Source organism: Amblyomma mixtum, chromosome 1 (genome assembly GCF_055824585.1).
Source record: "Amblyomma mixtum isolate Tamu chromosome 1, ASM5582458v1, whole genome shotgun sequence".
NCBI lineage: Eukaryota > Metazoa > Arthropoda > Arachnida > Ixodida > Ixodidae > Amblyomma > Amblyomma mixtum.
In genome coordinates, this window is record NC_143012.1 from 169360592 (window position 1) to 169387998 (window position 27407).

Consider the following 27407-nt stretch of genomic DNA (forward strand, 5'->3'; position numbering starts at 1 on the left):
TGTTTAGCGGAGCTCCCTAGCAGAAAAAGCAGTCCAAACCTTGGGAGGATATAGAACGCGAAGTCATTCCTCCTGAGGATGCGCTGAGGAGGCCTCGCAAGCAAACTCTTTTAGCCGTATACTTTTGACGGAGCGCGCACATTTATGGCATGGTGGTCTCAGAGACCCTCAAGCATCTCTTCCACAGTAAAGTGGATGAAATCTCTTCCCGAAATCACACTACATGCTGTGTTCTATGTGCAGTGATTAACACAGAGAAGTCCCCAAAGGACAACAGGTTGGAAAGTTTCGAGTCTTGGGCAATATCTGGGAGCTCTAGTAGTAAGTGACCACTGGTAATTCTTTAGAATTTATAGCTTGGACCTAAGGCATCAGTTACACATTTGGATACTATGATTGAGGACGTAGCTCCTGCAGTTTTTTTCTCTTTCTTCATTATGAAGGGCATGGTACTTTGGAAATGTTTCTTTCGACTTTCAGAAGCACAGAGCAGTTACGCCTTCCGTCCGCACCCGTTTTAGAGCGCGATGATTTTGTGTGGGAGGAAGAGCCATGAAATATGTGTTCTGTTCGGCCACTGTGCCAGCCATCCGCCGTGGAGCCAAACTAGGGGACGGGATAGGAACATGCAATCAGGCCCTGCCCATGCAAGCTGTACGCCGGAACTATAGCCAAATATGGCCTAACTCAGGGTAGCTCGTCACACAAGGGTTAACCCTAGGCACCTATGAAAAGGAAAAAAAAAATGAGAAGGGAGGCGAAGACAGGGAAGTGAGAAAGAGGATACGAATGTGAAAGATGGAGGGGAGGATAGGAAAAGGCGCCTGCTCATTTCCACCCATCGTCTCAGACCGGTGTTGCCGTCTACAGGAAGCTCGAGACGAAGTGGGGTATAGCCACCGCCTAGGGAACACCACGTGTCACGCGCGGATAAACGTGCGTGCTCGGGTCCGTAGTGGCGTCTTCCTCGCTACCTCCTCCGTAAGTCCCTGCGGATGCTCGAGAAACTGAGGTGTCGCAACACACCATCATCTGCATGTTGCAGATGCGTCTGCGGAGAATAAATTTCTACTCTCCATTTTAAGGTCAAACGCTCTTCGTTAAGTTCTACAGGCGATTAAGGAGGAAGAGAACAGTCTACTATAGGAACTTACCACCTACGTGGCCTGGCCGTTTTTCGGACATCTAAAGGAAGCCCGCAAATTATGACAAAAGAGACGTCACTGCGCCCATGCGCTGCATGATTTCAGCGCTCCCAACCACGTTCTAAGCGTAATAAACGTGCGCGCTGACCGTCACGAAGTGAGCGACCACTTCTTAGTACAATGCGCAAAATAAAAAAAACGAGGCTACCATGATGTACACGACTTCACGGCTTACACTTCTGTCATGTTATACAGGTATATATCTGTAATGATTGAGATGGAGCTCCTTCTCAATATGCTGTCGTTGGAATGGCAAGCACTTATCGCATATCAAGTCAAGGTTTCTATGAAAATGGAAAATGTACTCATGCACTTTCAAAGATTTGCTGGGATCGTCTGCAGCTAACGTTTTGCTTCTGCCGCTCAGTTGACACATTGAACTAGCACACTTCGTTCAGTCAGCACGCTTGGCAGCGCCACAATATATTTGCGCAAGAGCGCAATCCTCTAATTTTTTGTATTTCACATGGTTTCTTTAAACGCCTTAAAAAAACAACCACGTAGAAGGTATATTGCGGCAAAAACTGCACAGGTTTTCGTAACCCTCTCTACAAATTGCGATACGCTCGTGGCTCTGAATAGAATATTGAAGTTACTGCACTTAAATTTAAGTATTGAAATTTCTGGAATATTAAAAATTATCTAACCTAATTGCACTGATATCATTTTTAAAAAATAAAAATTTTGGGATATTAAAATTTATCTAAGCTGGGTAGCTAATTAAGCAGAATATAAAAAATTCTCCAGGAAGTGCCACACGATGGAAAAAATATATGGTTGGTGTCACCCAGCTCCAGTGCGCCACTTTTTTTAATCCTCAATTCTAGTTACGAGAAACATCCTGTGTATCAGAGGATTAGTGGCAAACAATGGGCCATTTTGGGCAGCCTGTCAAAATGGCGCTGCGAATCGTGGGGAAAAAGTAGGCAACTAGGGGTGATGTTGGCTGCATATTGGAGTAGCTATGTGAGTATTGGTGATATAAAGGACAATAAAGACGATAAATATGAATTTAATGGAGTGGCGCTGGCAACAAGAGAAAATAATTGTCAGCTAAGACAATTTCATGCAATGTAACGATGCGGTTTTGCCAATATTGCGAGAGAATAGGACAACTAGGGCCATTAGCGTTACAGGTGTAGTGGTATCGTTTCAACTGTCATTGCTACTTCGCGCTCCACTACCAGCACATTTCCTCTATTTGGCCGATGCCCTGTGCTGCCTAGGTGCCAATGAGTATGAACTGTCGTTCCGGCTTCAAACAAAAGTCCCCCAAAAGCTTGATCACATCCTCCTTCATGACAGGATCAGTGTACTATAAGACTGGTGCGCTCCAGAATTTCGTCCGAAGAAACCAACGAGTTCCTGGGAACTGTGCAGTAATTTATAAAGTGAATCTTTCGAGTTGTTACATATTTTAGTACAATAGGTGGTCGGTAGTGTCACAACGTTTTTTTTTTAATTTCCAAGAGAATAACAGCACTTCCTTTAACGAACCTGTGGCAGCGTTCGTTACGTGATAATTGTTTGTTCTTGCTCTGAGTGAATACAGATGCAGCTTTATCTCATGAGTGTGCAGGGTGACAGCGTTATCATTCACTCTGCGATATAATGTGTGCACCAACAATGTATCTTCAAAAAACAAACGTATGTTGTTCGTATTTGGGACAATCTCTCTTGTTAAAGAAGGGTGACAGATGGTTTCGGCACGAAGGTCACACAAGCAGAAGGGAGACTTTGGAAACAGGTAAGAACTCCTGTGCAGCGACATGCGACCCTAAGCATTGCACCCACAAGCAACATAGTGTTGAAATGAAAGGTCCGCAATGTCTCCAGAGAAATGATTCTGCCCTGCCAGTTTCCGTACATTTCTAATGCAGAAGGAGCGCTATTGCCATTGCTTGCCATGGGACAACGTACAGCCGTAGTTTCATCGAGAGCGTGATTAGAAGTTCTCTTTTACCGTGTTGTAGGCCCGTTAGCTGATTCACTGCGGTTAGTGGAGCTAGTTAAATTTCTTTAGGGGTCACAATTGCGGTCGCGCAATTGCTCGAAAAATGGAGATTTCTTAAGTATAATACCTACAAAGAACAGTGCATACGACTATGTAAACAAGACAGCAGTAGCAGAAACCGATGATCAGACCAGACAAACTCAGCTTCAGAAAATAAACATCTTGTTGGTGTCATTGTAGCCTAGCCCACAAGGTGATGAATCAGCGCGCAAGATATTTTTACGCCTGACGACTGAAGTCGCAGTGGGGTAGTTGTCGATAACTTGCTGAAACAGAAACAGGTCTCCGGGGAGGCTGTCTTGCAGAATTTCTAAGATGGACACGGACAACCTATAGTACATAAGAGAGATATGGTCGTCCCAGAGTAAACATTTGGTCACTTCTACGTGCCCGCTGAGAAGAAGGTTCAAAGGTCGACTAGGCGATTTCACACCATCTGGAGCTGCCCTACTTGAGGTCATAAAGAGAGCCGTAGGATTGGCGGCATGTGCATTGAGAAGAGATTAAACATCGTGCTGATGCAACTCCAACTACCCCAGGCGAGTCTCCCACTATGCACCCACGCCTGCCAAATTTCAGCCCATGAATCGATTAACGAACGTATAAACACGGCGTGCTAAAGCCAGACGGACGCACGGAAGCAGTGCCACCGTCTGCTGGCCCCAGAAGGCCCTCAAAACGTCTTCTAAGGACACCCGTGGCGTTTGTGCCACAGCTCTCTGAGGAAGTGTACACTGACACAAGTTGTCTGTGGCGCAATACACTGTCTTAGGAACGCATCCAATTTCGCACTCTCCCCTGGAAGTCACGAACAGCCCTCCGACCGAAGTAGGTATGTAGTAAAGTGATAGACAACCACTCCAGAGCTCCACGGCTGCAGAATAGCCGCCGCACACCTACTGATAAAGCGGTCCTGCAAGCTCCTGCCGCATCGCTGAGTGTACATACCTTTAAGGAGTGGTGCTTGGTCATGTGCACCCGATCACTCCGCTCCTGAATGAGCTCCTGATTCCTGCCGCAGCGCCACGCCTAACCGTAGCACGGTTAACCGACTCGACTATATAAAGATTCTTGCTCACGCTTACACATTTAGTGTAAGCTGTGTGTCACTGTGCACCTACAACGCCGCCAATATGGTTGTGAGAATATCCAAAAGATAGAGGTGATCCTGGAGCTGATCCTACCTCAACTGGCGGTGGAGGTGGAGTGTATAGGAGCGCAAGAGAACGTTAGGTATCTGGCTCCTGAAGCAATGAAATGTTGAAATCCGAGATCATGAGCTAATCGGCTGCCCCATGCCTGCGGTTTCATTGACCAAACATCGTTGTCACAGCAACGGTGTAGCGATCTTTCGTCCTTTTGCAGACCGGAAAACTAAGGCTTCCGTAACTTTCGGAGGACGCCTGCTGTTCGATACGCGAAGGGATGCTTTCGGCCACTAGCTTGGTCACTGCTTGTACCCAGTTCATCCGCATCTTACCAAGTGTCAGTCTGCGACGCCGCCACTTGTCACAGCATTGCACTAGGCTTATACAACCCGCCTTGCCTGGTCTTTCTTATGTAGGCCAATTTCTGCCCTTCCAGAGCAGCGATTCCATCTCACTCTCGATTTCTTCAGAACGCTTACCTTTTGGCGCAAGACCCGGCATGGAGAAGTGATGTTGACGTGGAAGAGCAAGATTTACATGGGCAAAAAGAGAAAACACGATGTGAGGTGCACCTGCTCTTATTTCGCGCCTATTAAAGAACACAGAAGACCGAATGCAGCGAAAAAAAATTAATCGAAGCACACACGACGCTATATAAGTTATTACGTGTGAGCAGGAGTCGGTAGCATCATAGGTTCCGGTGTAGTGACGGTGTTTTTATTCTACCTAGTTGCACATCTGCCTGAGCTAATATGCCCCTGGTATTAATAAAAATCCCATCTCTGCACCTCCATTTCGCGTGAATAGTCGTTCTTTCCCCACGTGAAAAAAAAATGATAACCTGTGCGTCCACCTGGCGACGCAGCAGGCGGCAGCCTAGCGATGATATGTACTCGAATAAACCAGGTGTCATGAACGCAAAAAAAACAGCGTCAGAAGATTAATGGCTCCAGAGAGTCTGAGAGGGTAAAGGCGGTCCGCATAACGTCGTTTTCCTGAAATTTTCGGAAAAAGTTTGCTCTCTTACTTCAGTTACGAAGTGGCGCGTTTCCCTATATAGTTCGAGAACTGCACTCGAGAGTGAACTGATCGTCGTAGGTGAGCACAAGCATTTTCGGCAACGTTAGTTAGCCTCGGCTAATCGAGAAGATTCGCACCTCTGGTACTTTCAAGTCCTGTGTCCAACTGGGTGAAGAGACTTGCATCTTTTTGAGGTATGCAAGATCTAAATGCCTGCAACGATATAATTTCGGTTCAAGCTGTTGTGTAAACTCAGAGCATCTTTTTTCCTTTCCCGCTGCAGAGCTGCACCGACTGCAGTGACTCTAGCGGAAAAACTCAGCATTACCCCTACGCGGTGAGATGATGCTGTTGCGTTCGGGTGAAAAGCCCAAGTTTCAAGGATAGATATCCAGTCGCGGCAACTTCGTTTTGATGGACATCACGCACTGTGTGATGTCGGTGGAGGTTATGCGTCTTCGAGCGCCAAAATAACTTCTTCGCGGAGTCACTCATAGCTTACGTCGACCTTTGGAATGTTGAATCCCTCAACAATACTGTGCCATACCCTGCCAAAAATCTGCGGCAAAGTGTGCCCCCAAATTTTCCGCCAAGAAACTTTCTCTCCAGTTGTTTGAATCGATCTTTGTCATCAGCGGGCGCACTGATTTGGCGGGGCGTGTATAAACAAGAGGTGCAAAAAGATGGCCATGGGGATATGCGCTCATGGTATAAGATTAACTTCTAGAGGTCGAAACATTAGGCCTAGCAAATGTGAAACATCTGTGGCGTTCAGCGGCTCATTATCAACGGATTCTGTGGCTCAGGTGAATCTAGCTGCATGTAGTAGGAGGTTCGTTCAATCCAGTGTACTGATTAATGTAACATTTGCTTTTTTCGTCTGCTAGCACTAGACGCTGCGAGAGACAAAATTGGTTCTTTCCGCACTTGAAGCCTCAATCTGCCAGCTGTCCCCAGCCATGGTTCGCAGTTGAAGTACCTTTAGCACAAAGTGGGTCACAAAGAAAAAATATTTTCTGTACTGGTGAAGCCTCCCCCTGCCACGATAGGCAGGCGGTAAACGCGAAAGATAGAAATATATCTTCTTTCAGAGAGGGAAATGCAAGTAGGAAGGGAAGATGAACACAGGGTCACAGGTGACGGGTGAAGGGTTTATATAGTGGAAAGCGGGAAATCACCTTTTCTTTCTCGAGCTCGGGCACAAGATGGGTTGTTACTACCGAAAAAGCCGTTGCGTTTCCTTGTGCCTGGAAGTGTCGCGATGAAGAAGGAAAACTGGTTTACCGAGGGCTGCCGTCATTTGCAAATGTACTAACCGGGTCGCGGTAGCTGCCGCTTACATTATCTGTAAACCCGTCATAAGTCCTTTATGCAGGGGTCCATACATATTGTGTTAGCTCACCAGCCTTCACTTCAGCTTAACGAAGTAAATAAGGGGTTAATTTTTGAAAGTTATAGCGTTAAAGCCCCCATTTCGCATAAAAGCCGGCATCTGTGTCGTTGGCCGCGAGCGAAAGATTCGCAAAAAATTTTCAGAGCCGCAACACAGGGGCAGATAGGCCACTTTGGTCACATGACCTAGTTATATCGCCGCAACCTGCCCACCGGATTGTGAGCTAACTACCCACTGTGCCAGGTGGCAGTTACACTAATTTTGTTTGCTAGAGCTTTCTCGGGAAAAGCAAGCTGTGGTAGCACCTGCCATCGCGTGGCAGTGGGGCATCGTTTAACCGCTGCAACAATGTGCCAGGAGTGACATGACGATTCCCAGGAATCTAGTAGAGATATCAAGTACAGAATGACAGTTTCGAATGTATGGGCATTAAAATAACCCATTAGCCCTATCTCGTCATACACTTAAGGTGGAGGCTAAATTTCTCCTTGTGAAAATTTCTTGTGACAAGCACAGCTGTCCTGGCATGCCACCATCGGAATCTACACCATTTCTACAAAGTTATCAATAGAGCTGGTATTCTTTTGTAGTGCCATGGTAATGTTCAGTCAGATTTCAATGAAAAACATTTACAAGGTAGTGTACTGCTGTTTAATTCGCATTTCCGTATGAACATTTTATTTCATCTTTCCGGCATAAAGGTGCTCTTCTCAGGTCTATTCTTCTCGTTCGTAAGCGCACTTATGTAAATTACTGCTGCAGCACCTTCCAGAGGAGTCGACAGCTGGAATCGTGCAGGAGAAGTTTCAACTTCTGTGTTTAGAAGTATCGAAACTTGGAGATATTCATTGTTCTGAAAGAGCAAAGAAGTCAAGGACGCTGCAATGGATTTATCATAGGGCTTAATATGAGCTTGAAAGCGCCCGAAGTGACCCAACTAAGGTTGCGTCTTTATTGTACTGCAAAAGGGCTTTACAGAGATCATAATTTCGCGAAACATACAGCGTATTCTGTTCTTTTTATTAGGATGTAAGTGCACCACTGCCCCGCACCGCAGTATTCGTTTAATTTCGAGAATTTAACTCACGCCAAATCCTCTGCGTCGCACCTGATATTGAGCGCGATACTCAGCGCGATGCTCATGCTCTAGTCTGATGGTGGCGTTAACATACATTTAAATGGTGGCTATTCGAGAGCGCATGTTTGTTCCTGCCGCGAAATGCCTTCGTTGCACCTTTTGAGAATGTTCGATGATTAGATAAGGCTGGTGACAAGTGTTATGCGTTAGCTGAAACTATTGCGTTTGCTATAAAGGGCGGGATGTTTATATTGTATTTTAAGTGTTCGTTTACTTATGAATGCTCTAAAAATATACAGAAAATAGGTTCCTGAAATTTCATGCTTGCTATTCGATATATATTCTTAAGATTTGCCAAAAATACCTTACTTAAAGCTTGGCTCGAGCTCGTATCAAACACATAAAAATATATGCATGCGGCTTTTGCATGTTATCAATGTATTAAAAGTGTACTTCCCTTAATATCAGGCTCATTCATCCAAAGTATACTTCATTTCTAACAAAATCGCAGTCCTTTTAAACATATTTGCAGCTCACTTCTAGCAGCTAGAACAATCTAGAACAATCTAGTCTAGTAGAACAATCTAGAACTCGAAATCGCATGTAATCGGGTATGGGGGGGTATGTAAGCCAATTATCAGGCGTGTAGGAGCACTTCTTGTGTGCTGATATCACTTTTTGTCGGCATTTCCTGGGAAGTGACACCTTCCCCGTTCAAGTTCCGTCACGTGACCTTGCAATGTCGTAGACCTCTCGATAACTTCGCATGGGCTCCTTGTCCGCATCGCTTATAATCGGGTCAGTCATTAGTTGTGCTACTAACAACAGCACTTATCCGGTAAGGACGTTTGGTAGACCCTTATTAAGCCGAAGTGAATATACTTTTAATGCCAGAAATGTATATTTTTAGTGTACTTATCATGTAACATAGTTGCTTAGGCTAATGGGGGTTTAACGTCCCAAAGCGACCGAGGCTACGAGGGACGCAGTAGTGAAGAGCTCTGGAATTTTCCACCACCAGGGCTTCTTTAACGTGCTATTGACATCGCAAAGCACGGGCCTCTATATTTTAAATTATAAGTCTAGAGGCCCATACGTAGAGTCATCTGGCGGGTTAGGATCCCTGACAAAGCCAGTAAAATGGGCAGCGTTTTGCCTGACAACCCGCTGCGCCGTCGCTGTCGGGGAACAGCTGAAGGCCTGCATTTGTTTGCAGGGGAAATATTCGGAGGCAGAGAAGAATTATTTGGCACGGAAGAAAGCAGAGATTAAAGCATAATGCCTCTAAAGCGTAATTGCGGAATTCAGTTTTTATTTTCGTAAATCAATCTACAAGTTGGAGTAATTGTTTTAATAGTTTCTTGGCCACTGTTCGGCGTTCAAGACTGGCTTTCATATTGCCACATTGGCAAGAAGAGCAGAATCGGATTGTGCCAATTATATTTGTAATTTACTAACCCTAAATTGTCTGTTTGTTAAAAGTTCGATTTTTCAATGTGTAGTAGTAGTAGTAGTAGTAGTAAAATACTTTTATTCGACCAAAATTTATAGGCCGAGCATTTCGACCGCCTGGGCGACCAGAAGCCGCTGTTCTTCTTCCCCTTCAGCGCCAAGCCAGTCGAGCCAGGTGGTGATGGATAGAGAGGGTGGGGGGAAGGAACCCGACTGCTGAGCAGCCGGGCAATAGAAGAGGCAATGGGCCAGGTCCGCATAGATACAGGGGCAGTTTGGACAGGAAGGGTCCGATCGATAGCGATAGAGGAAGAGGCGGGACGGGGTGATAACTGCATTAATCTGAATGTGCCGAAGAAGGCGAGACTCCGGCACCGTGAGTGATGGATGAGGGGGAGGGTAAAGGCGTTTGTCGAGGCGGAGCTCGAGGTAGACCTCTTTTATGGTGCGGCGAAGGGTGAGTCTCCCACCGTCCTCCGAGGGCTTGGGCCAGGGGATCAACGGTGCCCGGAAAAGTGTGTCGCGGGCGAGCTGACGGGCCAGCTCATTGCCGTCAATCCCTGAATGCCCAGGGACCCAGCGGAGGAAAACGATGGAAGGCTGCAGTGCGGAGACCGCTCGTTCGACCTCCTGTTGAAGAGAAGGGGTCAGGGTGCGTTTCTGTATGTTGTGTATAGCGGCTTGTGAGTCTGAATAGACTGTGTACTCTTGGAGAGAGGGAAGGAGGGCAAATGACTGGAGGGCATGCGCAATGGCGAGAACCTCGAGGAACAATGCGTCTGGAGGGTGTAAATACGGCCCGCTGGTGTGGGTTTCAGAAGCAGGGAGGTGTGGATGGTACAGGGCGTAGCCGCAGGAACCTCGAGGAGCCACGAAAGAGGCATCCGTGTAAGCTACACCCTGGGTATCAAAGAGAGGGGAATGGTGCTGTGCGGCCGCATGACGACGTCCGGCGTGCAGGACGGGGGACATGTTGGTCGGGAGGGGAAGGATACGAAGATTGGGAGCGGGGGTGGGAATAGGAGAGGTAAACGGGGAGATTGGAATGGGCGAGATACCCGCTTGAGTCAATAACCACTGACCCTGACGGGTTAGGGAAAGCCGGGCAAGCTGCGAGTCACGATGGAGACTGAGAAGAGAACGAAGAGGATGGAAGAGGCCTGTAGCAAAGAGCTTAGTGGTAGAGGTAGTGATAGGGAGGTTGAGAGCTGGCTTGTAGAGGCCCACAAGGGCAGTCTCGAGAGCGCTAAGTTGAGTCTGAGTGAAGGAAGCGTAGGGTGCAAAGTACAATACCTTGTTGAGGGCCAGCGCGTGGGCAACTCGGCACGCGTGAGCCTCGTGCAGACCTGAGCGTCGAGTGACCACGCGCCGCAGGAGGTGAGTTACAGAGTGGCAGGTGGTGACAGCGCGGTGGAGGGCTTGCACATTCTTAGCCGCATGCAAAGGGAAGCCAAGAACTTTGCACTGTGTGACGACAGGAATGGGAGAGCCAGAAAGGTGGATAGAGACGAAGTGGTTGTGTGAGCGCTGGTAGGAGGAATGGTTGAGAAGGAGAAGCTCGGATTTCTCAGGAGCAGGAGAGATTCCAGCGGTGGTGAGAAAGGAGTCGATGAGATCTAGGCCACGTTGCAGGGTGTCCTGTACGTGACCGGGAGAGCCAGATGAACACCAGAGTGTGATGTCATCGGCGTAAAATATATGATGCAGGTCGGGAATTTTAGCTAGCTGGGAGGCGAGAGGGGCCATAGCGAGATTGAAAAGGGTAGGAGAGAGAACAGCACCTTGAGGAGTGCCACGGGTGAGGTGGTGTGGGTTAGACAAGTGGGTATCTACTCGAAAGCGAGCCACACGGTTAGAGAGGAATGAGCGGATATAGGAGTACATGCGGGAGCCACAATCCGAATAGGCGAGTTGAGAAAGGATGTGCTCGTGGAAAACACCGTCAAAGGCCTTGCGAACATCGACGGTCACAAGTGCGTAAATTTGAGTGGGTGTAGGGGACAGAAACGTTTGCTGGAGAATCAGAAACATGTCTTGTGCACAGACGCGGCGTCGGAAGCCAATGAGAGAATGGGGGAAGAACTCCCGTGCCTCAAGAAAATCAGAGAGGCGAGTCAGAGCCATTCGCTCAAGGGTCTTACCAACGCACGACGTCAGGGAGATTGGGCGGAGGTTAGAGAGAGAGGGAGGTTTGCCCGGCTTTGGAATCATAGAAATAAGGGAGGATGTCCAGGAGCTCGGCAAGCAGCCGCTCTGCCAGGCCTCATTGTAGGTTTGGAGGAGGAATTCTTTGGCGCAGTCAGGAAGGTTACGAAGTGTGGTGTATGTAATGGCATCCTCACCGGGAGCCGAGCGTGTAGCATTAGCAGCCAGAGCAGATTCGAGCTCCCGGAGAGTGAAGCATTGGTCCAGATCGGGGTTAGGTCCACCTGAGTACACCGGGTAGGAGGGTGCCAGAGGGGGCGGGAGGTAGAGAGAGGCGAGTTGATCAAAAACTTCGGAGGGAGTCCCCTGAGTGAGGGCTTTAGCTAGAGTGGGAGCAAGGGCAGGCTTAGTGCCAAGGAGGGATTTAAAGAGAGACCATGCGGATCGCGAGTGCAAAGAAGAATCAAGGCCATCACAAAGAGCACTCCAACGAGAGTGCTCGAGGGAGGCGCAGTGGGCGACGATCTCGGCCCGCAGAGCAGTGATCCGGGAGGAAAGTTGGGCATTGTGTGGTTGGGAGCGAAAGGAGCGTTGAAGACGTTTACGCCGACGCCATAAACGGAGAAGGTGAGGATCTGGGTCTTGGATTGGGTAACGAGAGCGAACGCGACGGCTGCTGGACGTGAGCGCTGCAGAGATGCGCGACGTCCAGTCGTCGTAGGATTGAAAGGAGTCGGAGGCGAGATTAGTGCGAAAAGCATGCCAGTCAGTGTGAATAACCGGATGACAGCGAGGGATGTGGGAAAGAGAGGCGGTGATATGGATGAGAAAGTGGTCACTTAGAAGAGTTTCGGCTGTCACCTGCCAGTGAAAGGAAAGTGAACCCCGAGAGAAAGTGAGGTCGGGTGTCGTGGGGCGTTGTGAGGCAGTGCCCGCTCGAGTAGGAGAGCCAGGAGTAAGAAGAAGGGTGAGGTGGCGTTCCTGGGACAGACAATGGAGGAGGCGGCCGGTTTGAGGGTTTGTGGGTAGCCCCAGAGTGTGTGAGGGGCATTAAAGTCACCACCAAAGAGGAGATGGGAGGTAGAAGGAAGAGAGTGAAGGAATTTGCCCAGAGCAGAGAATAAAGAGGAAATGACAGGGTGGTTGTAAAAAGACAAAAGGACGAGTGAGATGCGGGAAGATGGGTGGTAATAAACCACACCAACTAAATATTTAAGGAGGGTGGAGGGGATGTCAATTTGCGCTACGAGCACGTCACTGCGTACATAAATAGACGCAAGTGGTGTGGCCGTAGTGGCATGGTAGGCGCGGTAGCCTGGGACATTGCGGGCCGTCCGGGTTTCCTGGAGAAGGAGAAAATGAGGCAGAGAGGGGCGGGTGAGTAGATACTGGTGGAGGGGGGTCTTATTGTGGCAAAGATTTCGGCAGTTCCACTGCACAATCTCGAGGTCCTCGCCAAACGCCATTATGATAGTGGAGAGGAACGCGATGGTACGCGTCCCTTCTTTTTTGCCGGGTGCAGTGACTCATGGACGGATTGGAGCATAGATGTGAAGGATTCCAATTGCTTTGATTGTGCTTGGAGGGTGGTAAGAATCTGGAGAACCGAAGTTTCCAGCTGAACCAAGCGAGTGTGATGTGCCTGTGTGGTGGTTTCGACAAGGTCAGCCAAAGGGGCGACATGGGCGCTGGAGGAGGGAGTGGTGAACGTGGCAAGGTGCTCATTTAGCTTGCTAAGCTGGGAGGTAAGAGAGGAGGTGGTTGTCTGGAGGGTTTGAGTCAAGGCATGTATCTGCTGTTGTAGATCGTGGGAAATGCGCTGCTGCTCTCGCTGCTGGCGTTCCAGCATTGCCAGCCGGAGGTCGAAGGAGCGTCTCTCGTCAGTCAAGGATGGAGAGGGTGGTTTAGTGGAAGAGAGGGTCGCTGGCACCGAGGATCCTTTAACTATGGCGGCGTAGGAGTGTATTGTCGCTAAGGTTAGCGCTTTAAAAAGCGGGACTGTTTTCCGCTTCGTGTACCTGCAACATGCGAGCTAAAATATTAAAAAGTTGCGGGATAGAGAAGGAAGCTAAAAATTGGTATCATTCAGAGGTTCTAGATTATTTTTTTCTCATATTTGGCAATAGCTTTGGTACAGTTACGTTAAGGCACTACAGTTTCAATTATTTAAGAATGCTTTGCATTTCTGCATTGCGTTCAAGCGGTACCGACTACTGACATGCTGCAGAGAACCCACAATCCTGCTCAAAAGTTATTGAGCCTTTCCGGCTACTCTCTCAAACTCGAGCCCTCCCACTCTACGACGTATGCCGGTTGAGAGATTGGTGTTAGATTGTTTTAGACGTCACACAGTTACCATGGCCGCGGCCAGTCAACTGCGCCGCTCAGAGAGATCACGAAGCGCCGCCCCCTGGGGAATTCCCGCGTGCGTTGGCAGCGAGTGGTAGGGCGGAGTGGATGAGGCCGACTGTGCTGCGGGTACCTTACGGTGTGGTAAATGTCACGAGAACAGAGAGAAAAGCGTGAAAGTGCTCAAAATTCAATTCTGACTTCAGACAACTATGCTTCTAAAAAAGTATTTAAAAAATTCTTGTTTGAGGATATTCCGAAAACAGCGTTCTTTAATATCGAAGAAATAGTACAGCTTTATTGAGATTTCATTTAGAACTAGAGCTTCCTGAGTGCTTCTCAGAGTTTTTTCTTGTTTTAAAATTGCTCTTTTCTCTGAAGTTTTTAAAAGAAGAGAGAGTCCCTTTCAATGGCCTTCTCAAGAGGAAGAAATGGGGTTGGGCAGGGCATGTTATGCGAAGGCAATATAACCGCTGGTACTTAGAGGAAACGGAGTGAATTTCAAGAGAAGGCAAGCGTAGCAGGGAGCGGTATAAAGTTAGCTGGGCGGATGAGATTAAGTAGTTTGCGGCAATATCGTGGTGGTGGTGAAAACATTTATTGAGATGGGACAGGACGTATGTTTGGATCAGCCCGTAAGGGACCGATCCTTATAAGCACTATGTAGAGGTCCCTAGTATAGGACCCTAGTGGCAGTGGCCGCCACCCGGGCGCGCCAGACTAAGGCTTGATGGGCCTGCAAGTCGTGGCAGCCGAGCAGTGTCGCCTCCCATTCCTCCCGGGTTGGGTTGGGGATGGGGGGAATAGCCGGGTTGGAGAGGCAGGCCCACACTATGGGATAGGTGTCACAAGACACCGCCCTACATTGTGGGCAGCTACAGTTCAAGGAAGGGTCGAAATGTTTTAGTGCTGCCGGGCACAGCAATGTATTGATGAGAACGCGGAGAAGGAGCCGCTTATCCGCCTTCTTTAGGCCTTTGCATGGGCTAGAGTAAAGATGATGGCTGTTTTGATACTAGGTTGTAATATTTTTGAAAGGATAGACCGGATTAAAATCGGATTCCTGATCGGGTGGGGAGTAGAAAGTTGGTCAGAGAGCGCGCGGGCGGATGCGTCCGCTGCTTAGTTTCCTGCCAACCGCTGATGGGCAGGGGTCCATATAAGGTAATAGTGTGCGGGGTCCGTGTTCCGTATGCAATTTTTGTAGATTAAATAGGCTAGGAAGGGAGTGCAGCCTTGTTCGACGTTCCGACAGGCCCCTCGCGAGTAGGTGATCATGTATTTTGAACCAGAATGTGACCCACGAGAGCAATGGCGACCTCTTCTCTTGTGTCACTGCCGCCTCTGAAGGTGAAGCCGTTAACCGTGTTGCTGTTGTGAACTACCGAGACCGTGTACCATCCCCAGTAGTGAGGACCGGAGGCGTCCACGTAGTGTACACCTGTTTTGTGCCCATAATGTTGCCAGGGGCCGACCATTATGGTCTTCATGTGACATGTTTGCTGGAAGAGGCCGCACGTGGAGGGCACGTCTGCACAGTTCTGGGATGTGAAACATGTCTTCCGTGGGAGTGGTGTGTTGGATATGGAGTCGAGCAAGAAGGCGTCTACTTGACTCCCTTAGCGACAAGCGCGTGTACTGGTTTGTAAGGTGCGCCTCCAGGAGCTCGGAGAAAGTATTCAGCACCCTAAGGGCCATAAGCCGGCTGCTTGAAGTAGTGATGGGGAGGTCAAGGGCACGCTTAATAATCTTGCGAACGATGACCCCAAGCACATCCGCCTCTTGTTTCCGTAGGTCGAGATAAGGAGTCGAATAGAGAATTCGACTGGTTACAAAGGCATTTGCCAGCCGCAAGGCATCCTTACTTCGTAACCCCCCACGTTTGTTGGAAACCCGGTGGGCCATGCGGCCCACCTGGTCTCCCGCCTTACGGTGTTTGGCCAGTGTAGTGTCTGGCCATCTGTTTTTGTGGATGTGGGGTCCTAGTACCCGTATTTCGTCACATTCGCGTGTGCGAGCGCTCTCAAGAGAAACAGAAATTTTAGTTGTGCACTTTTGTAAGGGGCGGAGGTGCACAAATTCTGATTTTTGAGGGGAACATTGAAGGCCGTAGCGGCGGGCGAAGCGGTCTACTATCGTCGCCGCTGTTTGCAGGCTGGTTTCAATGTCTCCTGGGCTGCCCTGCGTTGCCAACAGGGTGATGTCATCGGCGTAGAGGGCGTGCTGCACGCCGGCGACACCACTTAGCTGGATCGGCAGGTGCATCATATCCAGATTGAACAGCAGCGGGGAAAGTACGGCGCCTCGGGGGTTTCCCCGCGTGCCGAGTAGGTAAGGACCATGCTCTTTATATTGGATGTGGGTGTAGGATTGACGATCCACTAAATATTGCCATATGTATCGGAATGTGTTTAGGCCACAGTCGGTCTGGCCTAGGTTAGTGATTATGATCTGGTGTGTTACATTGTCAAATGCCCCTTTAAAATCCAAGGCGAGTGCTACCCGGTCATTTTGGGGGCATTCGAGGGGGTCAAGAACTTCCCGATTGAGTTGCAGGAGGACATCCTGTGTGGATCTGTGAGCTGAGAGCTGGATCTGTGTTTTATGCGAGAGAAGGTGTGTCAGCAGCTGTTGGGACCATGATGGGTAGCCTTGATCGGAAATGGGTATGTTATCGAGTGCGTGAAATGTTGCCTGAATTTCGTCCAATGTGGGATACGGGCTTGTGTTCTGGGACGCTTGAGGGGGTGAGTGCATAGTGTAGTGTTAAGGATGCAGGGGTCGGTAGCGATGGTACCCTCGGTGTTTAGCCATTCTGCGTGTCGTATGTTGCGAGTGAAGGTGAAGTCCGGACACGTATCCCGTGTCACGCAGTTTCCTAGCCGTGTTGGGTGGACGCGGTCCATGTGGAGGGTAAGGCCCAACGTGGACGCAAGTTCCGCCAGCTTACGTCCGCGAGACTCCTCCTTGCGATACCTGCACAGCTGACTGGGAGCGTTAAAGTCGCCCACAATCAGCAGTTGATCGCGACCCGCTACTCTTCGCGCGCGGTTAAAGCGGTGCGCAAAAGTCACTCGCTTGAGTTTGAGAGAGCAGTACACGTTGAGTACGTGCAACGGCGGGTCCCTGCGGCGGAGTGGTAGGATAGTCACCATTACAAAGGAATACTCGAGCTGGAGGTTGAGATCCACTAAGTTTGCTGTGTAGGCATTGTGAACGAGAAGACAAGACGGGGGATCCTGTTCGAACGTCGTGTAATTTGAAAGTGTGGCGCCCAGGCCTGGCTCTTGAGGGAAACCACGGCTGGTAGGGACTCGAAAGTTTCAAGGTAGGGGCGGAACTTGGCCCGCTTAGTGCGGTCTTTAGAGCCTCTACAGTTCCATTGTGCTATTGAAGTTGACATGGCCGAATTGTAGATGGCGGAACTCCTTTGATTAAGGTGTCTCGCAATGATTTAAAATTCTTAGGGGGGAGGAGGAGAGGTTGGCTGCCTCAGAGCCAGCTACTTGCGCCATCAAGGGGTTAGGACGCAAAGAGCGGTGCAGCTGTCCGCATTTTCTCAATCAATAATCAGACGGTTGAATTTTGAAGGACGGGATACGTTCCTAATGGGTCCTGTCCTACGAAGGAGGCGGGGGTTGTCCGAGATGCGTTTTAAGACCACCGCAGGAAGGGCAGATTTGTCCTTGGTCAAGGTCTGGTCCATGGCGGTCTCGTTCATTGATCGTAACTTAGAGGTTAAGCACTCCTCCATCGCTGAGATGGCTGTCACGAGAGCAGGCGAGATATCCGCGTCGCTCTCCATTGCGTCCGAGTTCTGCAGGCTCGGAGCGGCGGACGCTAATTTTGACTGTAAATTTAGAATTTTTTTCTCCAAAAGCTGATTCTGAGCCCGGAGCACGTCGGTCTGCTTTTTTTTGTGTTCCGCGTCGAGTGCGGAGACTGTTACTGGGAAGGAGGTGGACTGGAAGGAGGAGGAGGCGATCTCAGCCCAGCTGCTGACCTGTTGTTTGCCGTTTTGAGGCGCTGATGCCCGGGCGCCGGTAGTGCCATTTATTTTGAGGGCCGGGAAGCGGCCAGTGTCCCTGCCGCTGGGCGGTGGAGGCGCCGTCTTCTTCCCGGGCGCTGACTTAACCGACGATTGCAAAGCTGACGACACCTTGTCGTCGGTGCCGAGAGCACCACGCGGCGTTCCGGCACTGGCACCTGAATTTGGGTGACTTGGCGGCTTGCCAGGTCGGTGGTTTCCTCGGAGCTCTGGGCGTTTAACCTTGCTGCCGGGCACCTAGGGCTGCCAGAATTTTTCCGTGCAGTCTCGGGAGTTGGTAGCGTGGGCTTGCCCACAGACTGCACAGGACAGAGTGCATTGATGAGGTGTCTTGACACCGTCGACAGTCCGCACCGTTTGGCCATACAGGCCACACTTTTCATCCGGGCAGGGGCATGTGTCCGCCCGGTGGCGCACAGTGCCGCACTGCACGAAGGCCGGGATCGTTTTCATGTACGCACGCACAAGGGTCAATTCCGAGTTATAATGCACGTATCGCGGCACCACTTTTCCCCCGAAGGTGAGCGCCGCGACGTCTGATTTGCCAAGCTTGCGGATATCGGCAAGCTCTCCAGCACGCCACTGATCTTGTTTTGGAGGGACTCACTGGTCTCGTGTTCGGCCCCGGGGATGACAGCGCGGCACACATCGCCAGTGAGTTTCAACGGCTGTACATGGAGAGCAGGCCCTTCGATGATGTTAGTTCAAAGTCCCGCAGTTGCTTGTCCGCGACGTGTGGCTATCGGGTGCCTGCGACGATCAGGTTTTGCTCCCATGTGGGGAGCAGGCTGAGCGATGCCGTGGCCTTGGCGCCCAGGTAGGCCACGAACGCTGCTCCCAGCTCGCCATGTTGGTACACGTACTTGAGAGCGGCGGTCACCCGGGGCTTCAGGATGATTAGAATGTCTTCTGGATGAAGCCGCGGAAGCGACTTTGGTTTCCAACAGGGTGCGGTCTTAGATTGGGCCCCGCCGTGCAGCGCTACAGCGCACGCAGCAGCTTAATGCCATGTTGAGCGCCCTGCCAACGTGGCGTCCGCTTTCCTGGAGGCGGCGTTCCACTTGCCAGAGCGGCGTTCAACTAGTTTGAAGTGCCTCAAGGTATCAATGGGCGCAGAATTCGGGATATCAGGCGTTGGATTTGCAGAAACCTCGGACCAGGCCATGGCGTGCACATCGTAGCCGCGTTGTACGTTTTGTGCAGCTACCTTAACGCGAGTGGGCGACTCACTCACGGCCCGGCGCCGTCGTAGGCGTTAGGTCTAGCTCCATCGCCACGATGTGCAAGTGAGGATCGGCCCTAAAAGGCCTAAATGTAGGCCCACCTGTGTGCGAGGGGTATCCACACGTAGCTGTGATCTTCCAGAAGACATACGCATCTGTGTTTATGGGGTTCCCGTCGAAATTCCGTGGCTCCAGCCGAAAGTTGGCGGAGCCGATGCGCTGCACGTCGCCGCAACTTGCGAAGGGCAGCGTTAATTGGAGAGACATGGAAGAAATCTATGCCCGGCAGTGGGCGTAGTCAGGCGGGTGATGATGATGATGGTGAATTCAAGCAGAAGGCTATGCTGAAACATGTGTTTTGTTGTTACAAGCGAAAAGCAACTTTTATTGTTACCCATTTGTGGGCATAAACAATAGAATATCTTTCATTTACAGCAGCTACTTTAATTTCTTTATTATTATGAGTGTTGATACCTCTCTTTGAAAGAAGGCAACCCTGTTCTGCAAAAACGCAGTTCCAAAGAGCTGTTATAAAAAAAAAAACAAAGTTTGGTGGCGCGAGCAATTCGGAATTCTCTCCCTCTCTTTCTTCAGCGTTGATGAGAAATTTTTCACTTCTTGCCGCAGGGATGGAATTCCAACCAGTGAACCACCGGATAATGAGAAGACATCCCCGGGATCAACGTTGTAGGTTTATAAAAACATGGTTTCTTCTATTTTACACAACACTCATCTGGAGCAGCATTTTTGCTTGCAATACCCAAATTCCAAGTAAGATATCTCTGTTTTGAAATTTTACATGTCCGTCTTCTTTTTCCAAACAGGACAATTTTCAGAATAAATGCTGTATATTGTGCACAGTTGGAAAATAAAAATGCATTCTATACTAAATACATATTTGTCATAAACATGGGTAGAGATATAAAGATACCCGCAAGAGCCATTTCCCTCCTTCAGAAGTGTGTTACTGTTTTAGCGTCTATCAGACTAATGGACCTTTTCACAAATTCCGCCGCGCCACCAAGCGGCCGCGCAAAGCGCTCAGGGAAAAGGGAGCGCCGCGGCACCGCGCTCGCGTGTTTTCGTCCGTCGCTCCGACTGCACTGGAAAGCCTTTCTCTGCCATCTCGTCGCTATCGCTTTTTCTTGTTCTTCGTGTTGTGTCTGCTATTCCATTGCATCGCATGGCACAGTTGGATGTTGCGTTCCGCGGCCATGGATCACTAGCCGAGCACCAGTAGACGCCAAGACCGGCGTAGGCCCAATGCATGCATACAGCCCTCGCCGCTCATGTACCCGTTGTGGTGGTGAAAAACTTTATTTATGAAGAGCTAAAAAAAACGAAAGTTATGCAGCAGTATTGCGGGTGGCCTTCAGGCTAGTCGCCTAGTCGCGTGCTTAGTCGCGACGTCCTCTGCCGAGGTCACCAGCCGAAGTTGGAGATTCGCATGTCCCTATCGCTCCGCGTCCCGCTGCTGTCCAGCTGCCCGAAATGGATGTGCCCTTTTCGTTTTGGCGTGTTATAGCTTCCAGATGTGTTTTTGTTTGCTGCTGCTGTTGACAAGTCATCAGACAGCTTGATCTTGCACTGATCGTTCGGGGTCGTGTTGTTTCCACTTCAGCAGCAACTGCATATGCGGGAACGTTGCTGCCATTTATTCGTAATGCAATAGTAGGCCTTTTGCGACGCGAATAAATGTCCGCGCGAGAGGAGGTCTGTTTCGCCGACAATGCTTCAGCCACCTCTTGTGCGTGTGATGTGATGTTGCTTAACAACGCATTCATATGCATGTTATGTACGATGAAAGGGGAAAGTTGGGCAAGCATTAGCAGCATACTACCGTCTCCTCTCAATCCGACAGCCATGAAATGTTGATGTCCTTTCTCGTGTTGTTACTACAGCCGGGCACGCAGCACGTTTAACCGCCGCCGCGAATCTCCTTTGCAGACATATCGAATGTCTAAAAAAGTCACCACAGAATTGCAGAAAGACTAACAGATAACCACCACAGCAGTGCGCTGCAACATTTTGCTAAAAGACACCAACAATGCGCACGAGAATACGCACAACGCCTGAAAATAGCGGCACAACACAGCAACACGCTTGACAGCAGCCTCCGCGGGCGCGGATTGCTCCTTTCTCCCATCATCCGCTAGGGGATGGCGCGGCGCTGCAATTTGTAGAGAGGTCTATTGGCTCCGTCAGGATGCTGCCCGGGCAGCCTCTGTTGGCTGTGCCCGCACTTCGCCATCATGCAGACCCATCTTCTAGGCACGCGAACTGCATGCAGCCCATGCTTAGCCGTTCAAACTCAGTTTAGGATACAGGAGGAGAAGACGTGCGTATAGCAAATGTGCCCAGCCCATGCGGGAATGTCGCAGGTCTTGCTAAGACAGCCGAAACTCCATGTCTGAAACGCTTCGCCGCTGTGAAGCCGAAAGTTTCGCCCCTGAATTTGCTACGCGAGACCCATGTAGGCTGAAGGCAGGAATACTAGCTCTTCTCCCACACAAAACTACTACGTTTCCCTCACGGTATGCACGGGCAAGCCCTTTTCTGGCTTACCGGCACTTCACCATAATCTTTGCCTGCATGCATGTGTGGTGAGACCTAGGTGTGCTGTCCAATCTGCTTTAGCCCACGCATAGCCGACGAGGGTCGCACTCGGGCATGATGTGGGAAGCCCAAGCGTTTTGTGCCAGCACTGTACCAACAGGGGACCCATGTAGGTTTACTGCAGCCAGCCACCAGCACCGATTGCCTATGTCGGAACCGCATGGGTCCGCCACCTTGTGCTGCTATGGATGCGGCGAGGTCCCTAAAAGACTTCGGGATAGTCATAACAACCGGGAACACCTGAGGCTGAAAAGTGGCACCCAGTTTCTCCTCACGATTTTAACACGAGCATACGGCATGAAGCACGAAACGTCATATCCAAGAATACTCCGTTCTGCTGAGACCAGCACAAGAGCGTGATCGGGGAAGAATCACTGTAGTTCGGAGAATGAAGCCTTCTCGGCGCACAACTTGTGCTCGCTCTGCGGTTTTTATTCGAGCAATTTTTTTTGTTATAGCACTTGTGACCACGTTCCTCACACACACTTACCCCTCATTCGCATTATGAAAAGGAGCATTGGGCAAAGAGACAAAAAGTTTTATTTCATGTTCTCGGTATTTAGGCAATCATGTGACAACACCGTCCATGTAGCCCGAGGCTCATGACTCATGGAACCCTCGTTGTTGTGTAATGGTTGGCACCGTTCTAGCACGCCACACAACACAGCGAAATTTCTTTCGAAGAAGCATGAATTTTAATGCCCTTAATGACAGGTTTCGAGCGCTGCTTACTTCCGCGGTAAGCGCCACTACCTTGAAAGAGAAACAATTCGTTGCCACACTAAGCATCAGAATGCTTAAGTCTAAGTATCAAACCGATGATCAAACCAAATCAAATCAAATCAAATCGTCTTTATTTTCTCTCTCAAGGGCAGACCTAGCACGACAGAAACACCCATTGTCAGTTATCGACGACTCAATCAAGAAACCTTCAAGGCATGACCGGCGCGAACTCATAAATGGGAAGAAGCAGCCACGCCCGAACTCTCAAGTCAATCTTGTCCTTACACATTCGGCGTCAAACCCCAATGTTAATGCAGTTCTTAAGGAACACCACAACATCCTTCTCAAGAGTGAAAAGATGAAAGAAGTCATCCCTGCTCCCCCACGCGTTGTGTATAGGCGTGCAAGGAAAATCCGTGATATGATACATCATCTACAATCGGCAACCGTAGCTTCAGAGGAACTGCGCCATGCAATAACGCTAGGTGTAAACTCTGTCCGATGATGGAAACGACTACTAGAGCGAAAAGCTCAGCGTCATCCTTCTCTTTCCGGATAAAAGGTAACTTCTCATGCGACAGCGCTAATGTTGTCTACCTACTGAAATGTGGCACCTGTAAAGCTCAGTACGTGGAACAAACAGTTACACCGTTCAGAATCCGCATCAACAATCACAGATCACATGTTTGGACGCAGCCAAATCTCCCACTTTCAAAACACATACACAACCTTGGGCATCCATTCGATAAATTTAAAGCTATTGTACTTCGATCGGGGTTCAAAACGCATTATGAGCGCGAGAGCTGTGAATCATACCTGATTCACAAATTTAACACATTCTCAAGCGGCATCAACGAAACAGTAGGCCGGCTATCATGCTTACACCCCTAGAGTACCAAATAATTACCCAAGACATGTTGATGGCAGAGACCGAACGGGCGGCAGAAAGCATAACAAGCATTTCTCTCGTTTTTTTTTTCATGTCATATGCGTTGTCACGTATTTAGTTTTTTCCCCTTTTCTATATATTTTTATTTTCTATTTTTTGTTTTTAAGTATTTTTGTATTGTATTGTCGTGCGTTGTATTGCATTGTCACGCATTTCGGTTCTGCGCGCGCTCACACGCAGTGAATTACATTTGTTTAACACGGTACATTGTACTTGCCACTGGCTGCAGTTCGTTTCTGGTGTTGTGTTTGTTGTTAGCCTTGTGTCTTTTTCTTTTTTGTGTGTGTATTGAGTGGTTGTGTAAGGATTCTCCTTTTTTTTTGTGTGTGTATTGAGCTTGTAAGGACTCATTTGAAATGTGTAAGGATTCATTTGAAACTTGTGTTTCTTCCTAATGACCTATCTAGTATCGTGTTGTGCTGCCACAACCCTTCTCTGAGCGGAATTTTCACATTCTTGCGCCGTAGCGTTTTTTTTTCTTTTGTTCTTTTCTTTTTTTTTGCTCGGAGGTGTTTCTGTGACATTCCTGCTGATCCCAATGCCTAGTACTTTCAACTGAAATGTTGCCTTCTCGCCGTGCCGCTGCCAGGCGCTTCGCGCTTGTCGCCGCAATGCGTCAAGAGTGCCATTTTGCAGTCTTGTGCAGTAAAGATTTTTGTTTTGTCACAACCCTGTGGCAACTGTGCGCTGTAGAGCTTCGCGCTTGTCATCGACTTTTCTGTCGTTCCCTCCTTCCCAACACCTGCATCCACGTTAGCGGATCGCCTTTTCAAGTTGTAATCAACTTTTTTTTTCTAAACCTCTCCCCTCACCATTGTTTGCATTTGTGCTTTACGCTTTTTCCTGCACCTCGCGGATGCTATTAAAGCTGCTTGTTTCGAATACTGTAATAAACTCAAAAAAGCCTGGTTCTCCAGCCGAAACGTCGTGAATTAAATCTTATGTTTTTCAATTTCTGGTGACTTTACCTTATATGAATCAATCAGCTGGGAAGAAATAATTTTATATATATATATATATATATATATATATATATATTACGATGAAAAAAACTTGCTCGACTGCTAACAACATAAGTAAAGAGTTGAAGTACACTTCTTAAAGAAACATTTATTTACCGACGGTTTCGGACGGTGGACCGTCCTTCATCAGGGTAAGGTTGTTTGTGAACAAAAACGATCCACTTGCTCACGGCACCGCACACAGATGGAGAGGGGAAGACGCTCTCCTTTTGAGGAAACAAAACAAAACACGAAAAGCAAGACAGTGGCGGACAAGGGTGTTCCTGCCGAATAAGGGGAAAATGAGGGCTGCAATGCGAGCACACAAAAAAGAAAAGAACGAATTCAAGAAAGGGGAAAAGAGGGGGCGGGGGAAGGGAAGGAGGCAAAAGGTTGTAGCGGAAGTGGAGAGGGGTGAGCTGTCTGCGAGGAAAACCGTTGAGAAGAAATATTGTGGGCGGAGGCTTCCTTCGGCGGGAGCGGGACGTTCGAACACGCGGGAAGAAAACATTATCGCGCCCGTTGCATCACAGTGCCAACCGCCCGACAGAAGTGTGGTTACTGACTGTTTGAATGTGAGTTACGGCGGCGGCGCGATCACATCGGCGGAGAGTTAACCGACCAGACGCCGGACGGAAACCTGATCCCGTGGCTGGGCCCCGCGGAGACCCAGCGCCAGCCCCCGGCCGCTACTCGTCAGCCGCGCGCCCCCTCGCAAAGACACTGCGCCGCCGACGAGGTGCCCTTTCCAAAAAGCGAAGTGGGGGGCAGAGCAACGAAAAAACGAAAGAGAGTTCGGACGCAGAGCAGGAAAAAATAAAAAGAAAAAAAGAAGGAAACAAAAGAAGAAAAGAGAAAGAAAAAAAAGGAAAAAAGGAAAGAAAAGGAGGCATGAGAACTTGCAAAAAAAGTGAAAGGGGGGGGGGGTGGCTTCCTAAGTACCTCCCTCATCTACCTCACCTTTTTGAAAAACACGAGGTAGCCCAAATTCACTTACGGCCCCTTGTTAGCGCCCTGCGCCTTCGTAAGGCAGGCAAGTAGAAAATTGGGCTATCTAGCTGGACGACCGACGAACGGGATTCACAGTGATCCACAACCATATTAGTGTATAGCAACACTCCTAAACCTCGTTCGCAAACCAATGTAATGTATTGAGTATCATTCTTGTCGTTCTGTTTGAAATGGCATTTAAAAAAGGGGGGGGGGGGGGGGGGTGGAAGGCCGCCTTATGGTTTACTGCAGAAGTCGTTTCAGCAGCAATGTTTGGGCATAAGGAAGAAAAGAAAGGCTGGGGTAGGAGACAGGCGGCATGTAGACGCAAACACTCAAAATGGCATGACCTCAGGCGATTCAGTCGAAGAGGCTGTGAATCTTACTGGGCCTCTGATTTCTGAAGTGCGGAGAGAGCTCCGGGGTTCTCATTTATACCGGCCTGCACCGTATTAAATTTGAAAATAAAGTATGACTCCCGTTGTTCCCGCTCACGGGTATTTTTGAAACCGCTCTGTAGCAGAGTGACTTTAATTTTGTCGAAATCATGATTTTCTTGACGGACGTGTTTCGACAGGGGGAGGAGAGGAAGTGATTTGGCATGCGCGCGGTGATTATTGAATCGAATTCGGAAGGGATTCTCGGTCTGGCCAATGTATTGCATTTGACAGTTGCCGCACTCGAGCATGTACAGTACGTTACTACTGTCACAATTCAAGTTCTCTCGAATGGAGTGTTTGAAATTAGAGTGTGTGCTCTGAGCCGACGTCGTTTTCTGCATGTGCTTGCAAACTTGACACCGATTCTTCCCGCAAGGCACGCAACCTACAGGCTCTTGTTTACTTATAGTAGAGTGAACCACATAATTTTGCAAATTTTTTGGTTGTCGGTAGGTGACCCGTGGAGCCGTTGGGAAAACCTTTGAGAGTCGGTCGCTTTGTTCGATGATGTTAAAATGTTTTCTTAGAATTTTGTTTACATTCGGAAGGTTGTTCGCAAAGGTTAAGACTAGATTAGAGCGGTGTTCATTGGGAGCTGCTGACGCGGGATCCCCAAACAGTTCGTTACGGTTTCTCTCTTCCGCTTTTCTAATTGCATCGTCGACAATAGAGAGCGGATAGCGCTGATGATTCAAAACCTCCCGCATACGATTAGAATTATCCTTAAAATCTTCTGAGCGTGAGCACACTCGTTTGAATCTGATGGCCTGAGAGTATGGAATAGAGGTTTTGCAGTGGCGTGGGTGGCAGCTCTTGAAATGGAGGTACTGTTGTCTATCAGTGGGCTTCCTGTAGACACTGGTGATTAAGATGCCCTGTTCTATTCGAATCAAGACGTCCAAAAAGTTAATCTGATTGGTCGAATAGGTGTGCGTAAAAGAGAGGTTTGGATGTATGTTGTTAAATGATGAGATAAACTGGATGAGTTGGTCCTCAGTGCCGGTCCATACCATGAATATATCGTCTAGGAAGCGTCTGTAGAAAGCCGGTTTTGTTGGATATGACCGAAGAAAGTCCGATTCAATGCTGTTCATGAATATGTTGGCATAGTTTGGCGCCATCTTTGTGCCCATAGCGGTGCCACTCGTTTGTAGGTAGAAAGAGTTGTTGAATTCGAAGGAGTTGAGTTTGAGAACAAGATTAGCCAGTTCTGCGAGGGTACTTTTGCTGGGAGAATCAATGCTTTTGTATTTCTCATACGATGTGATCAGAGCCCGGATGCCGTCATCATGCGGTATATTAGTGTACAGGGATACCACGTCCAGGGTTACCAGAAAAGCTCCTTCTGGAGCAGTAAATTGACTTAATTCTTTTAGAAAATGAGTAGTGTCACGAATGTAAGATGTGTGTTTAGGCGGGATATGCCTGATCAGAGAATCAATGTAGCTGGAGATCGGTTCCGTGAGTGTGCCAATGCCGGAAACGATCGGTCGACCCGGATGATTTTCTTTATGTATTTTTGGCACTGTGATGCAACGGGCGCGATAATGTTTTCTTCCCGCGTGTTCGAACGTCCCGCTCCCGCCGAAGGAAGCCTCCGCCCACAATATTTC